This window comes from Macrotis lagotis, chromosome X (assembly GCF_037893015.1).
Source record: "Macrotis lagotis isolate mMagLag1 chromosome X, bilby.v1.9.chrom.fasta, whole genome shotgun sequence".
In the NCBI taxonomy this organism is placed as follows: Eukaryota; Metazoa; Chordata; class Mammalia; order Peramelemorphia; family Peramelidae; genus Macrotis; species Macrotis lagotis.
Window position 1 is genome coordinate 16,999,290 of NC_133666.1, and position 5,937 is coordinate 17,005,226.

Genomic DNA, 5,937 nt, shown 5'->3' on the forward strand with positions numbered 1-5,937 from the left:
AGCTAATGACTTTGCAAGAAATCAGGAAGAAATAAAACTCTCCCAAAAAAGCCAAAAATTAGAAGAAAATGTGAAATATCTCATTGAAAAAACAACCGACCTCAAAAACAAATCCAGAAGAAATAATTTTAAAATTTTTGGACTATCTGAAAGCCATGGCCAGGAGAAGAGCTTAGACTTCACTTTTCAAGAAGTAATATGGGGCAGCTAGGTGGTGCAGTGAATAAAGCACTGGCCCTGGAGTCAGGAGTACCTGGGTTCAAATCCAGTCTCAGACACTTAATAATTACCTAGCTATGTGGACTTGGGCAAGCCACTTAACCCCATTTGCATTGCAAAAAAACCTAAAAAAAAAAGGAAATAATACAGCAAAATTGCCCTGAGATCCTAGAAGCTGAGAGTAAAATAGAAATCAACAGAATTCACCAGTCACCCTCTGAAAGGGATCCCAAAAGAAAAACTTCAAGGAATATTATACCCAAATTCCCAAACTCCCAAATCAAAGAGAAAATTCTAAAAGCTTCCAGAAACAGACAATTCAACTACCGAGGCTCCATAGTCAGGATTACACAGGATCTGGCAGCATCTCTATTAAGGGCTCGTGGGGATTGGAATATGATATTCCAGAAGGCAAAAGATCTTGGTTTACAACTGAGAATCAACTACCCAGCAAAAATGAGCATCCTCTTTCAGGGGAAAAAGGTGGACTTTCAATGAAACAGGAGACTTTCAAACTTTCCTACTGAAAGAACCAGAGCTGAACAGAAAGTTTGATCTCCAAGTACAGGACTCTGATGAACCACAGAGTGGGTGGAAGAGAGGGACTAGCTATGAGGAACTTGATGATGTTGAACTGTTTGTACAGGAAGAAGATATTGATAACTCATGAACTTTCTCATTTATACGAGCTGTTAGAAGGAGCATATATAGACAGGACATAGGAAGGAGCAGAATATAATGCTATGATGTGGTAAAGGGATGGACTCAATGGACAATGGGGGAAAGTACTGGGAGGAAGGAAAAGGAGATGAAGAAGCTGAGAGATTTCCAATGAGAGTCAAGAAAATCTTTTTCAATGGAGGGGAGGGGGAAGACAAGGGGGAATGAGTGAGCCTTCATTCTCATCAGAAATGCCTCAGGGAGGAAATGACATACACTCTTAATAGGGGGAGTAAATCTGTCTTGCCCTGGAGAAGGATGGGAGAAAAGGGATGGGATGAAGGGGAATGGGGGGAGGGAAGGGGGGGGAATAGGTGATAGAAGAGAGGGAAGATTGAGGGAGAGGGTACTCAAAAGCAACCCACTTTTGGACAGGGCCAGGATGAAAGGAGAGAGATAATAGAATAAATGAGAGTGGAGAGAAATAGAGTTGAGGGACAGCTAGTAATAGCAACTGAGGGGAAAATATTGAAGCAACTTCTCTGGAGGACTTATGATAGGGAAAGCAACTCACCCCAGAGACAGAGCCATTGGAACCTGAACACAGACTGAAGTACAATTTTTTCTCTCTCTCTCTCTGTTCTTTAGGTTTCTCATCTTCTTGTGGGAGGGGGGAGGGGGGTTATGTTTACTCTTATAACACATTCAATTTACATCAGTTTATGGCATGGAAACAAAGTAGAGACTGTCAGACAGCCTTCGGCAGAGAGAGAAGGGGGGAAATATTATAGAATTCAGAGCCTTGGAAAAAATGATGGGTACATATTACTATTGTATATAATTGTAAAACAAATAAATTGTTAAAATGCTTAAAAAATAAATGTTTATAAATTGATTGAATATATATAAAGTATATTTTAAAATAAAAAAGGTATCTTACTATGTAATTTTGCTATCTCTTATATTTCATTTTTTTTCCTTAAGGATATGATTTCTCTCTCAAACCATTCAATTTTGATCAATGTATAGCACAGAAACAATGCTATCAGACTATCAGACTGCCTTCAGTGGGGGTGGAGGAAGGGAAATGAAATTGGGGGAAAAATTGTAAAATTCAAAAAGCAATAAAAAAAGAAGATACATACATTTTTGGGACATGATTACTATGTAGATTTATTTTTCTTGACTGTGCTTATTTTTTACAAGATTTATCTCCTTTTCTCTGATTTTTAATGGGGAGGTTGGGCAGCAATAGTGGTCTCCAAAGAAAGGTCACTTTAACACTTTTAAAAATGCATATAAGAAAATAAAAGGTCAGAAAGAAGTAAAGACAACTGGAACAATTTTGAAAGTAATTAGCAGAATTTATTAAATACTTTTTAAGCCAGTGGTGTGAAATGAAATACACAGTTTCATGTAGAATCCTCTTTTTGAGTTCTTCCATGTGTATGGAAATACCTTGTTCTTTCTTTTTTGGTGATTAAGTTGTGAATAAATTTATGAAATATTAGAAATGCAAAGGAAGGTGGCCTAACTGCACCAGACCTAAAACTACATTATAAAGTCGTAGTCATCAAAACTGTCTGATACTAGCTAAGGAATAGAGAAATGGATTGGTGCAATACATTAGATACAAAAGAAACAGTAGTAAATGACCATAGTAATCCACTGTTTGTAACCCCAAAGACTCCAGCTTCTGGGATAAGAAATCACTGACAAAAAAATGATGAGAAAACTGGAGTAGTATGGCAGAAATGAGGCACAAACTCACATCTCACATCATAAACCAAAATAAGATAGAAATGAGTATGGGATTTAGGCATAAAAGATGATACCATAGACCAATTACAAGAACAAGAAATACTCTATCTGTCAGATCTATGGAGAGAAGAGAAGTTTATGATCAAATAAGAGAAAGAACATTATGAACTGCAAAATGAATGTCTTGACTACATTAAATTAAATAGGGTTTGCACAAATAAAAATCAATGCAGTCAAAATTAGAAAGAATACAGAAATCTTGGAAACAATTTTTACAGCTAGTGTTTCTGATAAAGATTCATTTCTGAAATATATAGAGAACTGAGTCAAATTTATAAGAATATGTCATTTTCCAATTGATAAATGGTAAAAATAGCTTACAGATAAAGAAATTAATATTATCAATAGTCATATGAAAAAATGCTCCAAATCATTGTTGATAAAAGAAATACAGATTAAAACAACTGAGGTATGTCACACCTATCAGATTGGCTAAGATGACAAAAAAGGAAAGTGATCAATGTTGGAGGGGATGTAGGGAAACTGGGACACTAGCACATTGATCCAACCTTTCTGGAGATCAATTTGGAAGGAACTATGCTCAAAAGGCAATAAAACTGCGTATATACTTTGATCCAGCAATACCAGTACTAGGTATATATCCCAAAGAAATCATAAAAAGAGGGAAAAGACCCACCTGTACAAAAGTATTTATAGCAGCTCTTTTTGTAGTGCCAAAGAACTGGAAATTAAGGGAATGTCCATCAATTGGGTCATGGTCAAACAAGTTACAGTATGTGAATGTTATGGAGTACAATTGTTCTGTAAGAAATCTTAACTGGGGGCGGCTAGGTGGCGCAGTGGATAGAGTACTGGCCTTTGAGTCAGGAGTACCTGAGTTCAAATCCGGCCTCAGACACTTAATAATTACCTAGCCGTGTGGCCTTGGGCAAGCCACTTAACCCCATTGCCATAGAAAATAAAAAAAAAAAAGAAAGAAAGAAAAGAAATCATAAGTGGCTGGATTTTTCAGGCTGAAAAAGCCTGGAAAGACTTGCATGAACCAATGCTAAACAAAGTGAACAAAACCAAGAGGAAATTGTACATATTAACAGCAATGTTGTGAGTTGGATCAACTATATTGGATGCAGTTCCTCTCAACAATTCAGTGATCAAAGACATCCCTGAGGGATATGTTATGTAAAATGATATCCACATCCATAAAAAAATAAACACAAACAACTACAGTTTGAATGCATAACAAAGCATACTATGTTCATTTTAGAAAATTTCTTTTTCATGGTTTTTTTCCCCTTAGTTCTAATTCCTCTTTCACAACATGTCTAATATGTAAATATGTTAAACATGATTGTACATGTACAACTTTTGCCAGATTCTTTGTTGTCATAGAGAGAGGGAAGGGGAGGGAGGGTAGTAGAAAAATATGGAACTCATAAACTTGCAAATGGATGAATGTTGAAATCTACCTTTGCATGTAATGGAAAATAAAATAAAATAGAAAAACTTTTTAAGGGGCAGCTAGGTGGAGCAGTGGATAGAGCACCGGCCCTGGAGTCAGGAGTACCTGGGGTCAAATCCAGTCTCAGACACTTAATAATTACCTGGCTGTGTGGCCTTGGGCAAGCCACTTAACCCCATTTACCTTGCAAAAACCTAAAAAAAAAAAAAACCTTTTAAAAATTATAACAAAGAAAATAGTAAGTAATGAGAAGGAAAAGATAGGGCTTCATTATTTTTATGAGACCATTAATTTTTTTTTCCTTTTTTTTAAGGTTTTTGCAAGGCAAATGGGGTTAAGTGGCTTGCCCAAAGCCACACAGCCAGGTAATTATTAAGTGTCTGAAGCCAGATTTGAACCCAGGTACTCCTGACTCCAGGGCCGGTGCTCTATCCACTGCGCCACCTAGCCGCCCCAAGAGACCATTAATTTTAAATAAATTTTTATTTATACCTTTTTTGTATCACCAGTATTTCCTTTGTATTGCTCTCCTCATTTCTCTGAGAAAGCTATCCTTTTTAAGTGGGGATGGTAAACTACTGCCAGTAGCCCACTTCCTATTTTTGTTCAGCCTAGAGGAACTGAGAATTGTTGCTACATTTCAAAATGCAAGATAACTTTATTTTAAAATAACAAAAAAATTCTTAGCTTGCCAACAGAAAAATTGAAATTTTCATAAAAGTAACTAAAAGATATCAAAAAAGTTGATATCATATGCAATCTCTCATATTCATATTTCTCCAGATAAGCAAAAGAGTGTGTATATGGATGGGGGAAGTATTTTCATATCACTTCTTTGGGGTCAAACTGTCATCATAATTTCACAGCATACAGTTTCAATTGTTTTTTCTTTCTTTCCATTTACATTGTATAGTCAATGTATATATTGTTTTCTTGGCACTATTTATTTCCCTTTACATCAGTTCATATAACTCTTCCCATACATCTCTGCATTAATCATGTTCATTATTTATATAGCACAGTACTATTCAGTTGAATTCATGTACCACAATTTGTTTAGTCATTCTTCAATCAAGGGACATTTAATTCCTTTCTAGTTATCACAAAAAGTTGTGTGTATGGAACTTTTCCATTTCATCAATAACCTCCTTGGAGTATAGCAATGGAATCTCTGAATCAAAGAATATGAACTTTTTAACCAATTTGTTTGCATAATTTCTTATTGTTTTCCAGAATAATTTTACTAATTCACAGTTTCACTGGCAATGCATTAGTGTGCTTCTCTTTCTATAAAGTCTCTAACAATGACTGCCTGTCCTAAGCCATTTTTACCAATTTGTTGAATTTGAGTTGAGACCTCAGGGTTGTTTTGATTTGCATTTCTCTTTTCATTAGTGATTTGGAACATTCTTTCTTGTGATTATTAATAGTTTTGTGGACTCTTTTGAAAACTATTCGACTACTAGGGGGTGGAGCTAAGATGGCAACAGGAGAAGAGCCTCTCCTAGGTGTTCTCTCCAAAATATTTCAAAAATCTTAAAATTAGGACTCTAACTAATTTTTCCAGAAATAGAGCCCACAGAAAGATCCAGTGAGGCAATTCTCCAGCCCAAAGTAACCTAGGAAAGTAGAAAAACTGCACTCCATAGGGTTAGGGGGTTGGCCCTCCAGAGTGAAGGAACTTCAGACTCCCAGAAACAACCCCAGGACGCCTGGGAGCTCTGGCTCTAGCAGCAGCAGCAGCAGTTTCCTGACCTGCACCCAGCAGAGCACTGGGCACAACTTGGAGGATCAGCAGGGAGACCTCTGCCAGAGCC